Source organism: Nomascus leucogenys, chromosome 22a, assembly GCF_006542625.1.
Source record: "Nomascus leucogenys isolate Asia chromosome 22a, Asia_NLE_v1, whole genome shotgun sequence".
Lineage (NCBI taxonomy): Eukaryota > Metazoa > Chordata > Mammalia > Primates > Hylobatidae > Nomascus > Nomascus leucogenys.
Window position 1 is genome coordinate 131,923,668 of NC_044402.1, and position 21,180 is coordinate 131,944,847.

The 21,180-nt window shown below is 45.1% G+C and overlaps 1 protein-coding gene across 5 annotated transcripts in view; it reads left to right on the forward strand.

Annotated features, from left to right (window-relative positions):
* Positions 1 to 21,180, forward strand: part of ARMC9 (armadillo repeat containing 9) — a 178,011-nt gene that overhangs the window by 112,046 nt on the left and 44,785 nt on the right. The gene's annotated exons all lie outside the window — the stretch shown is intronic.

Consider the following 21,180-nt stretch of genomic DNA (forward strand, 5'->3'; position numbering starts at 1 on the left):
CACCTGAGGTCGGCAGTTCGCAACCAGCCTGACCAACATAGAGAAACCCCATCTCTACTAAAACTACAAAATTAGCCGGGCGTGGTGGCGCATGCCTGTAATCCCAGCTACCCAGGAGGCTGAGGCAGGAGAATTGAATTGCTTGAACCCGGGAGGTGAGGTTGCAGTGAGCCGAGATCGTGCCATTGCACTCCAGCCTGGGCAACAAGAGTGAAACTCCATCTCAAAAAAAAAGGTAAAGTTAAGCTGTGGGCTGGGTGCAATGGCTCACACCTGTGATCCCAGCACTTTGGGAGGCCGAGGTGGGCGGATCACCTGAGGTCAGGAGTTCGCGACCAGCCTGACCAACATGGAGAAACCCCATCTCGACTAAAAATACAAAAATTAGCCAGGTGCGGTGGTGCACACCTGTAATCCCAGCTACTTGGGAGGCTGAGGCAGGAGAATCGCTTGAACCTGGGGTAGGGGGGAACAGAGGTTCCAGTGAGCCGAGATTGTGCCATTGCACTCCTGCCTGGGCAACAAGAGCGAAACTCCGTCTCAAAAGATTAAAAAAAAAAGGTTAAGCTGTGATCTGCTGCTAGGGGCAGTCCAATCTTTAAGGGGAAAAGCAGAGTAAGTTCACTTAAAATAGAAAGACAGAAAAGCAGGCCAGGCACAGTGACTCATGCTTGTAATCCCAGCACTTTGCGAGGCTGAGGTGGGAGGATCGCTTGAGCCCAGGAGTTTGAGACCAGCCTGGGCAACATGGTAAGACCTCATCTCTACAAAAAATTTAAAAATTAGCCAAGTGTGCTGGTGCGTAACTGTAGTACCAGCTACTCGGGAGGCTGAGATGGAAAGATCGCTTGAGCCCAAGAGGTTGAGACTGCAGAGAGCTGAAATTTGCGCCACTGTGCCCCAGCCTGGGTGACAGAGCGAGACCATGTCTCAAAAAAATAAAAATAAAAATAGAAAAAGACAGAAGCATAGTGAAAATTAATGTTGCTGTGTGGGGAGGGACACTGCAGAGAATTTGCTATGCAGCTCACTTTGCAGCCGGCTGTGTGCTACTTTCTGACATTTATTTTCATATCCTCTTTCCTGGTGGAGTCATTTTTTTTTTTCTTTTGCTGCTATTCACACTGCCTTTTATTCTGTGTTAGTGAATTGTAAGTGCTGCTGGGACAGGGCCGTATCAGTGTGGTTCTCCAGAGGCTCCTCACTACCTGGCACAGCACTTGGCACATACCAGTGGTGGGGTAGGTATTTGCTGACTGAGCATGTGCCCCGTATAGAACACTGTGCAGGGGTTCTGCTGGACGCAGTTGCTCACGCCTATAATCCCAGCACTTTGGGAGGCCAAGGCAGGCGGATTATTTGAGGTCAGGAGTTCAAGACCAGCCTGGCCAACATGGTGAAACACCGTCTCTACTAAAAATACAAAAATTAGCCAGGTGTGGTGGCATGCGCCTGTAATCTCAGCTACTCTGGAGGCTGAGGTGTGAGAATCGCTTGAATCCGGGAGGTGGAGGTTGCAGTGAGCCGAGATCGTGCCACTACACTCTAGCCTGGGCAACAAAGTAAGACTCCATCTCAAAAAAAAAAAAAAGAATATTGTGCAGGGGTTCTGATGGTTCCTTTCCGCAGAGAATCCCTTCAGAGTAATGTAAGAAGGCAGATTCACCCAATCCCAGCCTGGAGAATTTTCACAAAGTGCATATACCTATGTAATTCAGACACCACCCACCCCCTCAAGTTCTTGCCCTCTTCTTGAAATTTATATAAATGGAGTTATTCAGTATAATATACTCATGTGTCTGGCTCATTTAATCAATGTTATGTCTGCTAACCCCCAAAAAACTACCCCAAATCTTAGCGGCTTAAAAAACAATAATATTTTCCTCCCAATTCTGTGGGTTGGCTTGGCAGGTCCTCTGCTGGTTTCACCTGGACTTACTCATGTGGCTGCGTTCAGCTGGCTGTCAGCTGGGCCGGAAGGTTCGAGGTGCTTTGGCAGTTGGTGCAGGCTGCCAGTGCAGTGTGCCTCAGTTCTCCGCCACGTGGCTTCACTCCTCCAGTGAGCTGGAACTGGGCATCTCTGAGTTCCAACAGGTTGAAGTTGGAAGCTTCCAGTCCTCTTGAGGCTGAGGCTCCAGAATTCTCAGGGCTTCATTTCTGCCAAATTCTACTGTCAAAGTCACAAGGCCAGCCCAGACTCAAAGGATTAGAAAAATAGACCTGTCCCTGCATGGGACGAGTGGCAAAGCCACATAGCAAAAGGATGTCCTTGCCAGGATGGCAGGAGTTTGTGGCTGTTAAACAGTCTGCTACAGGGAGACTCTTCTCCGAACAAACCATTTGAAGATAGTCTTTGTGTGCAAAACAGCCTTTTACAGTTTCACACACTTTTTTTTTTTTTTTCCAAAATCTAAGATTTTTTTTCCAACTGAAGTTAGAGTTTTGGTGATCAAAACTGACATTTATGTTGGACCTTACTAGGTGGGAAAAGCCAGCTGGCTATTTCAGTCTTATACTACCCTGGTCTTAACCACGCTCTATCCTCAGTTCTTAATTTCAGAAACGTTACCGTTCTTTTTCTAACAACAAAAAAGTAGTATTGTAAGAACTCAATGAACTAATCTGTATATTATCCTGAACAGAGTGCCTTGGGTGTATAGTATACATTTGGTTCAGGCTTGCTTTTTTGTTTCCTCCTAGTTCACCCGAGTGGATCAAGCTCTGAGAATGTTGTAAAAACTGACTTGGCTAGAATTCATCTATTTAACAAATATGTATCAAGCACCTGTTATATGCCCAGGTCTATTCTATATCCTTAGTGGTTTTTTCTGTCTACTCATTCTACCAGTTACTAAGAGAGGAGTATAGAAATCTCCAACTAAATTGTGAATTTGCCTATTTTCCCTTTCAATTCTGTCAGTTTTGGGTTCATCTATTGTGGAATTTGTTTGCTTTAAGCATGTATGTTTGTAATTCTATCGTCCAACAGTGTTGACCCTTTATCACCATGAAATGTCCTTTGTCTCTAATAATGTCTCTAGAATATTTGGTCTGTCCGATATTAATATAGCCACTTCACCCCTCTCATGCTTGCTGTTTGCATGACATGTTTTATTCTTTTACTTTCAACCTATTCGTGTCTTTTAATATAAAGTACTTCTCTTGTAGACAAGATATAGCTGGCTTTTGCTTTTTTAATCCAGCCTGACAATCTGCCTTTGATTGGAGTATTTATTTAGTGTGTTCACATTTTTGACAGTTTTATTGAGGATATAATTTATATACCATAAAATTCATCTGTTTTAAGTAAATGTGTAATTCCATGAATTTTAGTAGATTTATAGAGTTGTGCTACCATCCCCACAATTCAATTTTAAAACATTTTCATCACCCCGCAAAGCTCCCTTGTACACATTTATAGTCAACCCTTGCCTGGGTCCCCCACCCCCGCAAACCCCAGGTAACCATTAATCTGCTTCTGTCTCTAGATATTTGCCTTTTCTGGACATTTTATATCGTATGCATGTGGCTAGTGTTTTCATTTTCTTTTTTTGTTTGTTTGAGACAGGGCATCACTCTTGTCACCCAGGCTGGAGTGCAGTGGTGCAATCATGGCCACTGCAACCTCCACCTGGGCTCAAGGGATCCTACCACCTCAGCCTCCTTGAGCAACTGGAACTGCAGGTGTGTACCACCACTTCTGCCTAATTTTTTTTTTTTTTTTTTTGGTAGGACGGGATCCTACTGTGTTGCCCAGGGTGGTCTTAAACTTCTGGGCTCGAGTGATCTTCCCACCTTGGCCTCCCAAAGTACTGGGATTACAGGCATGAGCCACCACACCGGCCATCTTTTCTTTTTTTTTTTTTTTGTTTTTGAGACCGAGTTTCACTCTTATTGACCAGGCTGGAGTGTGATGGTGCAATCTCGGCTCACTACAACCTCCGCCTCGCAGGTTCAAGCAGTTCTCCTGCCTCACCCTCCCAAGTAGCTGGGATCACAGGCATGCGCCACCACGCCCGGCTAATTTTGTATTTTTGGTAGAGATGGGGTTTCACCATGTTGGTCAGGCTTGTCTCGAACTCCCGACCTCAGCTGATCCGACCTCAGCTGATCCACCCGCCTCGGCCTCCCAAAGTGCTGGGATTATAGGCGTGAGCCACTGCACCAGGTCATTTTCCTAATAGTGTCTTTTGATTTGTAAAAGTTTTTTATTTTGATGAGGTCTAGTTTATCTTTTTCATTTTTTCATTTATGGTCTATGCTTTTGTTGTTGTATCTAAGAACTTTTTGCCCAACCCAGACTTTCTCAACCTTGGCACTACTGACATTTTGGGCCAGATAATTCTTTGTTGGGGGTGCTGTGCTATGCGTTATTGGGTGTTTAGTAGCATCCATGGCCTCTGCCCATTAGATGCTGGTATTAATCCATCCCTCTTCCCAGTTGTCACAACCAAAAATGTTTCTAGACATTGCTAAATGTCCCCTAGGAGGCAAAATTACTCCTAGTTGGAAACCATTGGCCTAGGCCAACATTGCAAAGATTTTCTCTTATGTTTCCTTCTAAGGGCTTTATTGTTTTAACTCCTATGTTTAGGTATAGAACCATTTTTAGTTAATTTTTGTGCGTGATGTGAGATAAAGATCTAAATTCATCCTTCTGCATATGAATATCCAGTTGCCCCAGTGTCATTTGTTGAAAAGACTATTATTCAACCCATTGCATTGCTTTGTCAAATGGCATCTTTGTAAAAAATAAATTGGCCAGGTGCGGTGGCCATAATCCCAGCACTTTGGGAGGCCGAGGCAGGCGGATCATGAGGTCAGGAGTTCAAGACCAGCCTGACCAATATGGTGAAACCCCATCTCTGTTAAGCATACAAAAATGAGCCGGGTGTGGTGGTGCATGCTTGTAGTCCCAGTTACTTGGGAGGCTGAGGCAGGAGAATCACTTGAACCTGGGAGGCAGAAGTTGCAGTAAGCCAAGATCATGCCACTGCACTCCAGCCTGAGTGACAGAGCAAGACTCTATCTCGAAAAAAAAAAAAAAAAAAGCTGGGCGCAGTAGCTCATGCTTGTAATCCCGGCACTTTGGGAGGCCAAGGTGGGCAGATCACGAAGTCAAGAGTTCAAGACCAGCCTGGCCAGCATGGTGAAACCCCATCTCTACTAAAAATACAAAAAAATTAGCCAGGCGTGGTGGTGTGCATCTGTAGTCCCAGCTACTCAGGAGGCTGAGGCAGGAGAGCTGCTTGAACCCTGCAGGCAGAGGTTACAGTGAGCCGAGATTGCGCCACTGCACTCCAGCCTGGGCGACAGAGCGAGGCTTCGTCTCATAAATAAATAAATAAATAAATTGACCACAAATATAAGAATTTATTTCTGGACTCTCAGTTTTGTTCACTTGATTCGTATGTCTAGCTCTATGCTAGTACCACATGATGTTAATTACTATAGCTTTATAGTAGGTTTCAAAATATGAGTTCTTCAACTTTGTTTTCTTTTTCAAAATTGTTTAATATTCATATTTAATGTAATAATTGATACGGTTGGGTTTAATTCTGCCATTTGCTATCAGTGTTCTATTTATCTCTTTGTTACTCTGTCTTTCCTGCCTTCTTTTGTATTAAGTAATATATGTACTGTTGCCCTTTGTATTAAGCAAAGATTTTTTAGTATACCATTTTAATAGCTCTAACTTTTTAGCCATATTTGCCTTTTTGTTTTTAAGTTGGTTCTAGGGATTCAGTATGCATTTTTTACTTATCACAAACTACTTTGAGTTAATACTGATTTATTACTGGTAAAATAGAAGAACTTTGCATCAGTATGGCTCGATTTCTGTTCCTCTTTTGTGCTCTTGTTGCCATATTTGCTACATTTATATTTATTATCAACCAGGTGCTATAAATAGTCATATATCATTTAAAGAAGGAACGTGTGTGTGTGTGTGTGTGTGTGTATCTCCACCTACATATTTACCATTTCCAGTGCTCTGTAATGCTGGTCTCTTAACAACAAATTCTGTTTTTTTTTTTAATCTGGAATTTTCTTTAGTTCACCTTTTTTTTTAATTGCTACTTGATCTGGTCAAAACACCTTCATTTTCGAAGCATAGTTTCACTGCATATAGAATTCTTAGTTGGCAGGGCGCAGTGGCTCATGCCTGTAATCCCAGCACCTTGGGAGGCTGAGGCAGGTGGATCACCTGAGGTCAGGAGTTCAAGACCAGCCTGGCCAACAGGGTGAAACCCCATCTCTACTAAAAATATAAAAAATTAGCCAAGCGTGGTGGCACATGCCTGTAGTCCCAGCTACTTGGGAGGCTGAGGTGGGAGAATTGCTTGAACCCAGGAGAATCGCTTGAATTGAGGCAGAGGTTGCAATGAGCCGAGATCATACCACTGCACTCCAGCCTGGGTGACAGAGCAAGACTCCATCTCAAAAAAAAAAAGAAAGAAAAAAAAAGAATTCTTAGTCAGCAGGTATTTTTTCCCCGGCACTTTTAATATGTCATTCTTTTGTCTTCTGGCTTCCATTGTTTTGTTTTGTTTGTTTGTTTGTGACAGAGTCTCACTGTGTTACCCAAGCTGGAGTGCAGTGGCTTGACCTTGGCTCACTGCAACCTGTGCCTCCCAGGTTCAAGCAATTCTCATGCCTCAGCCTCCCGAGTACCTGGGATTACAGGCATGCACCACCACACCTGGCTGACTTTTGTATTTTTGGTAGAGATGGGGTTTCACCATGTTGGCCAGCTGGTCTCAAGCTGTGCCGAGCCCCATTGTTTCTGATAAGAAGCCAGCTGTTAATTGCATATTTTATCATTGCTCCCCTGTATGTAATCGGTTGTTTTCCCCTTACTTTTGAATATTTTTTTCTTTGGTTCTTAGCAATTTGTCTATGATGTACCTAGGTGTGGGTTTTTCTGTGTTAATCTTTTTTAGGGTTCATGGAACTTTTTTTTTTTTTGAGACGGAGTCTCATTCTGTCGCCCAGGCTGGAGCTCAATGGCGTGATCGTGGCTCACTGCAACCTCCTGGGTTCAAGCGATTCTCCTGCCTCAGCTTCCTGAGTAGCTGGGATTGCAGGCACCTGCCAACATGACCGGCTGATTTTTATATTTTTAGTTGAGACGGGGTTTCACCATGCTGGCCAGACTGGTCTCGAACTCCTGACCTCAGGCAATCTGTCCGCCTTGGCCTCCCAAAGTGCTAGGATTACAGGTATGAGCCACTGCACCAGGCCTGGAACTTCTTGGATCTATAAGTTACAGTGTTTTTTTGTGTGTTTGTTTGGGTTTTTTTTTTTAATCAGATTTGAGTAGTTATACACCATTATTTACTCGTGTTTTTTTCTGCCCCTTTCCTCCCCTCCTGAAAATCCAGTTGCACATATGTTAGAATGCTGATATTGTCTAACAGATTTCTGAGGCTTTCTTCATTTTTATCCAGTGTTTGTTCTCTTCTTTGAGCTGGATACTTTCTCTTGATCGTCCTTCCAGTTAACTGATTCTTTTACCCTTTTTTATCTGCTGTTGAGCTCATCTATTGAATTCTTCATTTCAGTTATTGTACTTTTCAGCTCTAAAATTCCCATTTGGTTCCTTTTTATAGTGTCTATTTTTCTGTTGACATTTCCCGTTTTTCACTGATTTTCAGTATTTTTTTAAAAACTTCTGAGCACATTTTCCTTTAATTCTTTGAGCATATTTATAATAGCTGCTTTGAAGTCTTTTTCTACTAAATCTAACATCTGGGCCCACTCCAAGTTAGTTTCTCTTATCTATTTTTCCCCCAAGGACAGGTCACACTTTGTTTCTGCTGTATCTAGTAATGCATTTGGTTGACAACCAGACATTATAGATAACGTGTTGTCGTGATTCTAGATTATGTTTTGCTCTCCTGAGGGCTGTTGCTTTCATTTGTTTGGTAAGCAGTTAACTTGCCTGCTCTTAAACTGAGAAATGTGTCTCCCCTGTAGAATGCAGCCACGAGTGTCTCTATCATTTTCTGCAATCCCAGGGGTCTCCCCTGCATAATTTAACTGTTGATTGGGATGGAAATTGTGCTCAGATGCCTGAAGCCAGTAAGGTTTCCACCTTCTGCTGCTTGAGCTGTGTGTGGATTGAGGAATACATTTGCAAGCACAAAAAATTATCTGCAAGTTTTCCCACACTGTTAGTTTCCTCTGGGTTCCTTGGGTTTTCTGCATGTACCTGTAGTTTAGCAGTCAGAGATGTGTGGAGATTGTAACATCTCTTAGCCTCTGTAGCTCTCTTGCTTCCAGCTGTCCCCCTTCCATTTCTAGCAGCTGTGCCTGCCACTTGTCCTCTACCATGTTCACACCTCCAGGCCCTGGGGTGTCACTGCCTACAGATGGGAATGCCTCCAGGCAGGAAGGCCATGAACACACCGTTCTCACCCAGTGCCCTAACACTTCCCCACTGAGCAAGTACTGCTCAAGGTGTTGCCTGCCATTGGTCATTTTCCAGTGTCCTGGAATGATTATTTTTAGTAAATGTGTCACATTTTGCACTTGATAACTGTAGAGAGGAATTGCCTGACTTACTCCTGTTCCTAGAACAGGAGTATATCCCTAGGGCCAGAAGTCGTTAGGTCCTAGGGATATAGCAGTAAAAGCAAAGTAGACATCCTATTTGGAGAAAGCAAGCCTTCAACAAATAAGCAGAGATCATAGCCAGGTGACCATGCGTGCTTTGAAGAGCAGTGGGGCAGAGGGAAGAGCAAGTGGCAAGGTCCTGAGGCAGAAGCATATTGGGGGCCTTCCGGGAACAGGAAGAAGCGGGGAGGGAGTTGGATATGAGGTCAGATCACCTAGGGCCTGGGGAAGGACCTTGGCTTCTATCCTGAGAGAGGAGGGAAGCTGTTAGAAAGTGTTAATGAGGAGTGACATTATCACTCCTCTTTCATTTTGAAGTAATCAAAGTGCTAGTTTACTAATTTACAGTGAGAAATAAAACTGCCTGAGTGAGGTCAGTAAGTCATTGACTGGGCTGGGCTATTCCTCGGACTTGAACTGAGCCCAAAGGTGCTGGGACCAGGTAGCCTTGTAGAGCTCATGAACATCCAGGTGGAAGTGGCCATTGGGCTCAGCCAAGTGTCCCCCATCCTAGGATCAGGAGCCCTGTTCAGGTCCTGATTCTGCCATGTACAAGCCTTAGTTTCTCTAAATGGGCTAAAACTAACTGCCACGAACCTGAGCAGTGCTCAGCCCAGCATCTCACCCCCGTGCTAGGCACTAGTAAGGGGTTCTAACCCAGATGTGGGCATAACAAACACCTGAGGCTCATAAATCACCTGGCGGCCCCAGGCGCCCATGCTCCTTAAACTGCTAAGTGACTGGGGACTCTTCCTCTCCCTTACACTTTGCTGTCATCTTCCAGATGGTGTCTACACACTGTGGCTCATCGTTCTGGAAGTCACTTTCACCTCCCCCTTCATTTCCTTTCTGCTCCACATCCTGGCTTAAGCCTCATACCCCTCTCTGTACTAACTTCCCAGCCTTCGGTCTCTGGCCCTCACAGCTTGTCCTGCATGTGGCCACCAGACCATCTTCTTAAAGCAGAGCTTGGACCACACGGTGACATGATCACTTAATTTTTAAATTAGGGAACATTTTAAACTTTTCAGAAAGAACAGAAAATAATATAACAGACAGCTGTGGCTGTATCCCTTCATCTCCCTCCCCTCCTTCTCTCCCCAGAATCAACCACTATCTTGAAGTTGGTATATAAATTCCACAGATGATTCTGTACTTTCATAATAGGCCCTGTGATGGTTTTTAATTTTATGTAAGTGGCTAGTATTACCTGAATTGTTTACTGGCTTACTTTTTTCATTCAACATTATGTGTTAGAGGTTTGCTCATCCCAATACCCAGTTCACCCGCTTAGCTGCTGTATGTAGTATTTCATTGTCAGAATAAGCCCCTGTGTGTTTCTCCTTCTTTTCCTGTGTTTTTCACAGCGCAGCAAAGAGCTTCCTCATCCTCGTGTCCTTATACGCCCTTGAGTGCTTCTCTGCAGCTCACACCTAGATGTTGAATTGCTGATGCAGGGGGATGAGGGTCTCATCTTTACTAAATCCTGCCAAATTGCTCCCCAAAGGGCTGACCCATTTGCACATTCACATGATGCCTTTTAAAACGCTTTCTTGCTCCCCATCACTTGGTACAATCTCAAGTTGCTAACGGTAGTATTCAAAGCCTCACTCATTAAGACCCTGTCTACCTTTATATTTTTATTTATATTTGTGTTTTTTCATCTGTAAAAATAGGGATAAATAATCATGACAGAGATGTGAACAGCGAGTTCATCTGTGGCCCCCATGGACAAAAAAAAAAAAAATGATAGGGTCCTTTCCTTCCTTTTTTTCCATATAGTGTCCACTCGCTGGTCTTTCTTCTGGAGCTATATAGAATAAGCCTAATCCAGAAAAGGCAGTGGCAGGGGGTGGCATTAAAGCCAAGGCTGGGACCTGATTTGATCCCTGCTAGGTGTCTTATTGGCAGGTGAACTGATGGTTATAGCTCACTGAGGTATTGGATCACATCCTTGTCTTGTGTCATGTGTGCATTGATCAGCATGCTCTTCCTGTCCTTATTCCAAGTCCAAGGCAACAGGGAACAGGTGGGGTCAAGCATGGAATCCTCTCTTATACCTGCCAGAGACCCACGAAAATGACAGATGCATGGTTAATACTTGCTGAATGTCGAGTCAGTGACTGGCAGAATCTGAACACCAAGAAAGGGTCCAGTAGCTAACTCCCTGTGTTTGAGTCCTGCCCGACAACTTACCAGCTGTGTGTGGCTTTGGGCAAGCTGGTGAACCTCACCAAGCCCCAGTGTTCTCATCTGTAAAGCGAGAATATTAATACCCTTTTCATCAGGTGCTTCTGAGGATCAAATGAAACAATCCATGTCAAGTGCCAGGCAGACTCAATGCCTGTCAGCTGTTTTTAACACCGCCCTTGCGGTCTAGAGGCAGACTGGCCTGACTAGTCTAGAGGCAAGCCGAAATCTGCTGGAATGGAGGTTCCTCATGTGTTGCCTGGCCAGAATTAGAGAGAGCCAAGGCCAGGGCTGGCCGGGATGGAGCGGGGATGGAAAGCAGCTGGTGGAGAAGTAGAGCACCCCCAGTGGGGAAAGGAGGGGTGGGAGGAGGCTGGTCCCAGGCCACACTTTGGGTAGCAGCAGCCTGGGAGTTTTTCCTGAGGTTTTTTCTGTGAGAACTTTAAGATTCATCTAAACAGTATTTCAGAACATAGACATTATATTGAATAATAGTTTTTTTTTCTTTATGACATTCCTGCTGACATGTAAGAAAATCCCTTCATTGGGTCAGGGGTGTGTACAGTCCTGGAGTGGTGGTTTCTCCTTAACTAGCCCATCCTCACTAGCTCCAGGTTGGGGCGGGGACATACCCTGCCTTGGTCCCTAGGTCTTTTGTTCCCCTTTGCCCCTTGTGTCCTGAGCACGCTCATAGGATCCTCTGTTTGGAAGGGGCCCTGATTTCGGTTACCCTCTTCCTTCTCCATGTGAAGCGCAGTGTCTGTGGTGCTGCTGTGATACTGGGTCCCTCTCCCTCTAACCTCATGGAAGCTTTCTGCTGTCTTTCACTTCCTGTCCCGCTGAGCCTCCAGGTCTTCTCTTATTGGGTGTATTAAATATTTCGATAAGCCCTGCTTTTCCTAGAGAAACTTTGCCATCATGTCCACATTTCTTGCTGTTTTGGCTTAGAGTACAGAAAAAGTTTAAGCAAGTAAATTGAGCGGCAAAAGCAAGAGACTGGGAGAATTTGGGGAGTAAAGGTTGCTCGGGTTCTTTAGTTTCTGTCATATCGTTATTTAATGAACTGGTCTGGTTGTGAAACCAACTGTCACACCCTGGGCTGCATTTTTGTGAATGGGGAAGTGAATGTAGAGGGAGACTTTTCCGCGTCACGGTGAGCCCTCAAGGATCCCGGACCTGCTTCCATCTGCAGTCCTGGGCTCGGGAGGAAAGCTGCACACGTGGCCAGGGCCCATTCCACTGGGGAAGTCAGCGCCTCACGCTGCCCGGCCTGGTCACCTCAGTCCACCCTCGCTCTCCCATGTGGAGTGTTTTTCCCTTATTTTCACAAAGAGTGAGATTTACAATTCAGCGTTCTGAGAAGGTGTCTCAAATTTAAACTACTTATAGAAGTCTTATAATTATTTCAAGTGGAAAGCACACTGGATACTTTCACTTGTCATGTGTAAAACCACCTGAACACCTTCTGCTCTGCATTCTATCTGTAAGAATCTGAGTTTTCAAATGCATTTAGTGGTCACACTTAGTTTTGTTTTCAGGCCAGTTGCTTAGAATCTGGTTTGTCTGGAGTATTATGTATCGAAAGCCTCCAGTTAAGCATCTTGTAATGTCATAAGGTCACCAAGCTGCCATGGGGAAGCTTCGCATTAGGACATCTAAATTCATCTCAGCTCAAGCGCCTTTTTTATGAGGCATTCTTAATTTCTTGAAGTAATCAGTTATCACTGAGCTCTAACATTAGTAATCTGATGCATTCTGCTCTAGTACATAAAGACCAGTAATTTTAGTCAAATTCCCCCAACAATGGTATTTAAGACCCAACCTAATGAGGCATTTATTCTTGAGTATTTCTTTATCCATCACTCCCATACTTCACAAAGTAGATTTTAAAATATGTCGTTTTGTTTGGAATTCACAAGCAGCTCAGACAAGTTAGCACAGTGGCTGGTGCCCTTGTCGCCCAGTGCACCCAGCACCTTGCCAGGCTCAGCTGCTTGCATTGAGAGAGGCTAGCAGAATTCTTTCTGAGCGGGGCACGGTGGCTCACGCCTGTAATCCCAGCACTTTAGGAGGCTAAGGTGGGAGGATTGCTTGAGGCCAGGAGTTAGAGGCTATAGTGAGCTGTGATCGTACCACTGCACTCCAGCGTGAGCTACAGAACAAGAACCTGTCTCTTAAAAAAAAAAAAAAAAAAAAAAAAATGAAGGGAGAACTGATGGCAGCAGTGGCTCCCCTCCCAGCTGGAAGGCATGAGCTGGCATTCTCAGAGGGTGCCTCTTGGCCTCACCTCTGGGTTTGCCCATTATTAAAAGTCCGGATACGTCCTCAGAGTTGTTTTCATCTGCCTGGCACTGACTGAGAAAGTGGAGCAAGCGCCTGCTATCAGCAAGCTTCATTTCTGGGAGGCTCTCTGCTTACATTTCCCACTGCAGGTAGTGGGCTCCTCTGCCTGCAGGTGTTGCTGGGAACGGTTGAATGAAGCTCTGGCTTCTTTGTTAAGCTGCCCTTCCCACCTCAACTAGCGCAGCTCAGTTTGCTTCCGCTCTCTCCCCTCCCGAGCCCTAAGGATGCCTCCGTTCCCTTTTCGCCGGTATCAGTGTTTCTCAGAAACCATGGCAGTGACTTGTTTATATCTACACATTATCATGCCGCTCCAAAAGCAGAGAATTTAAGAAATTTCTTCCATCAGTAAGTCATGATTTTAAAGGAGGCAGCCAAGTGATCCCATTTACTAGCTAGAGAAAATGAGGCACTGACAAGAATCATGTCTTTCTGAATTAGAACCTTGGTACAAAACTTTTTAAACCAAGAACCATCAATTTGGTGATGATTTCCACCTCAGTTTTCTTACATCTGTGCATTTTACATTGAAGTAACAATAGCGTTTGCCTGCATGTTGCACTACAGAAACAGGCAACAGAAGCCAACTGTCCCTGTTGTGAGCAGGTCAGCTGCGGGCCCTGGTTCTGCCCCAGGCCCCCTGCTCACACTACTAAGCTGCAATTCAAGTTAACTTTTATTAATGGGTAGCAAATATTAGGACCAAATGCAGAAACTGTCCTGTGTTTCTGGAGGTTAGGGAGGGCCTATCAATTCTCAACAAATTTAATTGTAAAGTACTTTTTTTTTTTTTTTTTTTGAGATATAGTCGCTCTGTTGCCCAGGCTGGAGTGCAGTGGTGCGATCTCGGCTCACTGCAACCTCCGCCTCCCAGGTTCAAGCGATTCTTCTGCCTCAGCCTCTCGAGTAGCTGGGACTACAGGCACGCGCCACCACGCCCAGCTAATTTTTGTATTTTTAGTAAAGACGGGGTTTCACCGTATTGGTCAGGCTGGTCTTGAAGGTCTGACCTCGTAATCCGCCCACCTTGGCCTCCCAAAGTGCTGGGATTATAGGCGGCCTGGCCTATAAAGTACGTTTAATTAAAAAACAGCTTTGTTTTAATTAAAAAAAAAAAAAAAAAAAAAAAAAAAAACAGGCCAGGCACAGTGGCTCACACCTGTAATCCCAGCACTTTGGGAGGCCGAGGTGGGCCAATCACCTGAGGTTTGGAGTTCGAGACCAGCCTGACCAACATGGAGAAACCCCGTCTCTACTAAAAATACAAAATTAGTAGTGGCGCATGCCTGTAATCCCAGCTACTCGGGAGGCTGAGGCAAGAGAATCGCTTGAACCCAGGAGGCGGAGGTTGTGGTGAGCGGAGATCGCACCATGGCACTCAGCCTGGGCAACAAGAGCAAAACTCCATCTCAAAATAAATAAATAAGTAAAACCAAAATGAAGCCAGGTACAGTGACTCACCCCTATAACCCTAGCTACTCGGAGGCTGAGGCAGAAGATCACTTGAGCCCAGGAGTTCAAGTCCAGCCTGAGCAACGTAGTAAAGCCCCATCTCAAAAAAAAAAAAAAAAAAAATTTTTTTTGTTTAATTAAAGTAAAACAAAACGAGCTGGGCACAGTGGCTCATGCCTGTAATCCCAGCACTTTGAGAGTCCGAGATGGGTGGATCACTTGAGCTCAGGAGTTTGAGACCAGCCTGGGCAACATGGAAAAACCCCGTCTCTACCAAAAATACAAAAATTAGCCAGGCATACTGGTACACACCTGTGGTCCCACTACTTGGGAGGCTGAGGTAGGAGGATTGCTGGAGCCTGGGAAGTTGAGGCTGCAATGGGGCCCTTGATTGCGCCACTGCTCTCCAGCCTGGGAGACAGAGCAAGAGACCCTCTCTCAAAAAATAACAATAAATAAAATAAAATGGAATAAATAACTTTAACTTGTGATTGAGATGGGTTGTTTGCTAGTTTGTGTATATATAAGTTGACTTGCAAGTAAATGGGTCTTACATATGTACTTGTCCAGGATAAAGAAATACTTTTGCTGGCATTGACTGAAGTTAGCCATTGACTGTGTGTTTCTCATTGAAATGGAATGTGGACGTTTGTTTTGTTTCTTAATGTTTCGTATTCCTTCCTGGCAGGGAAGTGGTGTCTCACCAATACCTTGGTGAAATTGTGATTCCAATGCCCATTTCCAGCTGGGGCCTCTGAGGCTGCGTCCCCTGGAGAAGGGATGAAACACTACTCCATGCCCAGAGCTCCCTGCCACTCACTCAGACCACAGAGCTGCTGCTTTGGTTCACAAGGAGTACTCATTTGGTGAAGGACTCTAAGTCAAGGCAACAACCTCAATCTTCCGTAACCGTCCCAGAGTTGACTTGGGGTAGGGCCTCACATACAGGATTACCTTTAAGGAAATTTCAGGACGGCAGGTCTGCTAGCACTTGGCAGAGCTGCCAACTCAGGTGCAGCAGCAGGAGAAGGTGGCTGCCCTCACCATAGGGCATGAGTCCCAACTAGAGCTTAAATCGCAGTGGTAACTGTGAGCCTGGGCCCTGGGTGGTGCAAGAGTGGATTCTCCATTTGTGATTAGACAAGAGAAGGGGAGAGAGAGGGATGAGACCCCAAACTTCAGATGCCACTACAGCCCTCCCTCCCATTACTCTCTGTGTCCTGTTGAGCTCAGTCTCAGCCAGGCAGCAGGTACCCAAGCTGTCCAGCCTGTACCTCCTCAGAAACAGGCTTCTTCTGCAGGGCCCCAAGAGGCCAAGTCAGAAAGACCTGGGCGGAAAGGGGCTGCCCCAAGCTTAAAGTCCAGACTCCTAGACTCAGAGCTGGGCTACTGCTGTGGATTTGTCACTTCTCTGGGCCTCTATCTCCACACCGGGAAAATCCACACCAAGCCATTGTGAAAGTTAAGATGTAAAGTGCTATGGAAATACAAAGTGGGTTCCTTAATCATTCTGTGACAAGGGACATCAAATAAATGCCCCCAAATACAAGCTAGCAGGAGTAGCGTCTCCTCAGTAGCCCCTTCCCTGAGTAAGATGGTGCTGATTGTTAGAAAAGGCTCTGGATTGATCTGGGGCCTGCCTCTTATTCTGCTGGTTCAGGCCTGTCTTTGGGGACAGCCTAGAGTAAGTGGAATCCCCTTTTCTTAGGACAGCCCATCCCAAGGTGACACCGTCTAGTGATGGCAGGTGGCACTGACTATGTGATTGAGAGACTGGAGAGACAGGGCAGCTTCCCCCAGCACAGCCCTACCCAGGGGCAGCCCTAGGACAGGCAGCATCACATTTCAAGGCCCAGTTCCCAGCCACGCCCCGCCTTCAGGCCCAGGAGGTTGAGCCTTCATATTCCTTGGAAACTGACTGGGGCAAATCAAACTCACCAAAGACCAGAACATCCTGAATAACTAGAAATTAGTCGGAAATGAAGACAGGGTACTCATTTTTGCAGAATAGAGCTTTCTCTTCCTGTTGGCAAGTGTCAAGGAGCCAATTATAGTCATTAGATTGTTGGGTGGGCCAGGAGTCAAAGGGAAGGACTGGCTAGATGATCTTAGGGAACACTGTCACCAGGAGATGATGGCCTGCCCTCCCCCTGCATCCCTAGACCACTCCAGCACTTGGCAGCCACCTTCCTCCAGGGCCCCTCCTTCCGCTTTTTCCCTCCATAGCCAGCAGCTTCCCTCTTTCTGAGTTAATATTTGTATTGCTCTTTGTAATTTAACCTGCAAAGGACAGTCTAAGGTCGGCCGGAAGCTTTGGCAGGGACGAGGAAGGGGCAGTGCACACTCCCCCATGACTGTATGTGCCGTTCGGTCGGCATTCGAGTATATAGAGCCTTGAGACATCTCACATATGCTCGTTTTTTTATTTTTAACTCTTCTGTTTTTAATTCAAGATCAGAACGTTTCCATCATTCAAGGATCCCTCATAGAAGGATCCTTTTACAGCCACCGCCATTTCCTACGTAACACCTGGCAACCACTAATCTGTTCTCCATTTCTATGATTTTATCATTTCCAGAATGTTACAGAAATGGAATCATATAGTAGGCAGCCATTGAGGACTGGCTTTTTTCACCAGCGTTATTCTCTGGAGATCCATCCAGGCTTGTGTACATCAGTAGTTCCTTTTCTTTCTGAGTAGTATTCTGTGGTGTGTATGTACCACATTTGTTTACCTGTTCTCTTGTTGAAGGGCATCTATTGTTTCCAGTTTGGGGCTATTATGAATAAAGCTGCCATGAAACATTCATATACAGATTTTTGTATGCCAACAAGTTTTTATTTCTCTGGGATAAATGCCCAGGAGTATAATTGCTGGTTCTATATAGTTGCATGTTTACCTCTTTAAGAAATTGCCGAAATGTAGTTGCATGTTTAGCTTTTTTTTTTTTTTTTTTTTTGACACTGAGTCTTGCTCTGTCACCCAGGCTGGAGTGCAGTGGCATGATCTCAGCTCACTGCAACCTCCGCCTCCCGGGTTCAAGCAACTCTCCTGCCTCAGCCTCCCAAGTAACTGGGATTACAGACGCCCGCCACCACGCCCAGCTAATTTTAGTATTTTTAGTAGAGATGGAGTTTCACCATGTTGGCCAGGCTGGTCTTGAACTCCTGACCTCATGATCCACCCACTTCGGCCTCCCAAAGTGTTGGGATTACAAGCGTAAGCCACCGCGCCCGGCCCCAGCATGTTTAGCTTTTTAAGAAATTGCCAAAATGTTTTCCAGAGGGCCTGTATTATTTTACATTTCCACCAGCAATGTATGAGTGATGTAGTTTCTCTGCATCCTTGCCAGCAATTGGTATCGCCACTGTTTTTTATTTTTGCCTTTTTTTCCTTTTCTTTTTTTTTTTTTTTTTTTTTTTTTGAGACAGGGTCTCACTCGGTCACCCAAGCTGGAGTGCAGCGGCGCAGTCTCGGCTCACTGCAACCTCTTTCTCCCGGGCTCGAGTGATTCTCCTGCTTCAACCTCCAAAGTAGTTGGGATTACAGGCACACGCCACCAGGCCTGGCTAATTTTTGTTTTTTTTCGTAGGGACGGTGTTTCACCATGTTGCCCAGGCTGGTCTCAAACTCCTGATTCAAGTGATTCGCTCACCTCAGCTTTCCAAAGTGCTGGGATTACAGGCATAACCCACTGCACCTGGCCTGTTTTTACCATTCTAATAGGCATGTAGTGATATCTCATTGTGGTTTTAATTTGCATTTCCTTAATGGCTAATGATATTGAACATCTTTTCATGTGCTTATTGTCATCTGTATATTCTCCCTGGTGAATGTCTCTTCATGTCTTTTGCCCATTTTCTAATTAGATTTTTTGGGTATTTTGAATGTTGAGTTTTGAGAGTTCTTTATTTTAGTTACTAGTCTTCTGCTGAATATGTGGTTTCCAAATACTTTCTCCCTGTCTGTAGCTTTCCTTTTCATCTTCTTAACAGGGTCTTTTCACTGATCAAGTTTTTAAATTTTTTGATGAAATTCAGTTTATCAATTTTTTCCTTTTATGGGTTGTTCTAAAAATGTGTTAGTTTTACACTTAAGTCCATGATTCATTTTGAGTTGATTTTTATATAAGATATGAGAATTAGATTGAGGTTCAGTTTTTTTCCTACAAATGTTCTATTTCTCCAGCACTATTTGTTGAAAGAACTATCCTTTCTCATTGAATTTCTTTTGTACCTTAGTCTAAAATCCAGTGGACATATTTGTGTAGGTCCATTTTGGAGTTCTCTGTTCCATTCCATTGATCTATGTGTCTGTCCCTCTGCCAGTAGCATACAATCTGGACTACTAAGCTTGAAATCATGTAGATTGATTCTTCCCATATTCTTCTTCTTTTTCAAAATTGTCTTAGCATGTTCAATTTTCTTTTTTTTTTTTTTTTTTTTTTGAGACAGAGTCTCGCTCTGTTGCCCAGGCTGGAGTGCAATGGCGCAATCTCGGCTCACTGCAAGCTCCGCCTCCCGGGTTCACACCATTCCCCCACCTCAGCCTCCCAAGTAGCTGGGACTACAGGAACCCGCCACCACACTGGGCTAATTTTTTTTGTATTTTTTTAGTAGGGACAGGGTTTCACCATGTTAGCCAGGATGGTCTTGATCTCCTGACCTCGTGATCCACCTGCCTCGGCCTCCCAAAGTGCTGGGATTACAGGCATGAGCCACTGCGCCCGGCCAACATGTTTAATTTTCTTTGCCCTTTCCACATAGATTTTAGAATAATCTTACTTATGACTACAAAATATCTTGCTGGGATTTTGATAGAAATTCCATTACACCTGTAAATCAATATGGGGAGAACTATGTTGAGTCTTCTTGATTCATGAACAAGGTATGGTTCTGTATTTATTTGAATTTTTTATTTCTTTTTTCCTTTCTTTTTTGAGACAGAATTTTGCTCTTTTTGCCCAAGCTGGAGTGCAGTGGCGTGATCTCGGCTCACTTCAACCTCCGCCTCCCGGGTTCAAGTGATCTTCCTGCCTCAGCCTCTGAGTAGCTGGAATTACAGGCATGTGCCACCACACCCGGCTAATTTTGTATTTTTAGTAGAGACAGGTTTTCACCATGTCGGTCAGGCTGGTCTTGAACTACTGACCTCAGATGATCCGCCCACCTCAGCCTCCTGAAGTGCTGGGATTACAGGCATGAGCCACAGCGCCCGGCAGATTTCTCTCACTAGAGTTTTGTAGTTCTCAGCGTACAAATGTTGTATATGTTTTGTTAGATTTATGCCTATTTCTCTTTTTTTGAGCAATTGTAAATGGCATTGTATTTTTAATTTCAATGTTCGTGTGTTCCTTACTAGTATATAGAAATTGATTTTATATGTTTTTCTTATATCCTGTGAGCTTTTTGAATTCATTATTTCTAGAAGGGTTTTTTGTGTGTGTATGTGGTTTTTTTGTAGATTCCTTATTTCTACACAGACAGTCATATTATGTGCAAACAGGGATAGTTTTTCTTCCTTTTCTCATCTGTATGGCTTTTATTTGCTTTTTTTGCCTTGTTGGGACTCCTTGCAGGGACTCCTTCTAATTACTGCCAGGTTTGAGTAGAATTCCAGGTTCCACGCTGGGCCTGGTTGACACCAGGTGATGGGGGTCCTGGAAACCCACTACGCCTCCACTAATGCCTCCCTGCCTAGAAGGGACGAGAGTGCCCCGTCACTCACTGCGCCCCACATGGCTCCTCCGACACCACCCCAGGAAGGGTGTGAGGGGCGTCTGGTCACTGCCAAGCGTGGGTAGAAGTCTGGGCTCCCACCTGGTCTTCACTTACATTGTGGGGTGGGGCCTCCTTACCGCCCAGCAGGGATGAAACTGCTGCCTACCCAGCCTTCTCTGGTATCACCACCAGGGGTGTTGGGGTGTGCGGCCCAGCCTGGTGAGGGTACAGCTGGGGCTCCTGAGGCCCTTGCTGGTGCAGGTGGGAGTGGAGCTACCATGTTTTCTCCAGTGTTTATTTCCTAAAATTTTCCTGTCATGCCAGCCTTCCTCTGTCAGGTCCTTTGGCTAAAGGAAGCAGGCTTTGGGGGGCTTTTTTTGTTTTCACCATTGACATTTCTGGGTTGTTGGTTTCTTGGGCTCCAAGTGTGGCATATTTGAAACAAAAAGAAAACCCAGGCAGCCTGAGTAACCTGGCAAAACCTCGTCTGTACAAAAAAATACAAAAATTAGCTGGGTGTGGTGGCATACACCTGTAGTTCCAGCTACTTGAGAGGCTGAGAAGGGAGGATCGCTTGAGCCCAGGAGGTCAAGGGCACAATGACCTGTGATCATGCCACTGCACTGCAGCCTGGATGACAGAGCGAGACCCTATCTCAAAAAAGAAAAGAAAACCCAGGGAAGTCACCAGCTGTCATCCTTGGGTCTCACGGCCCCTAGGCAGTCTGCCTTCGTCTCTCCATCTTTCAGGGTCACCTTATGTTTCTTTTATAGGTAGTGTCCAGTGTTTTTGGTTGTACGTAGTGGGAGGAATATGGAAAGGAACATCCACTCCGTCTTCCCAGAAGCAGGACAGTGCTGC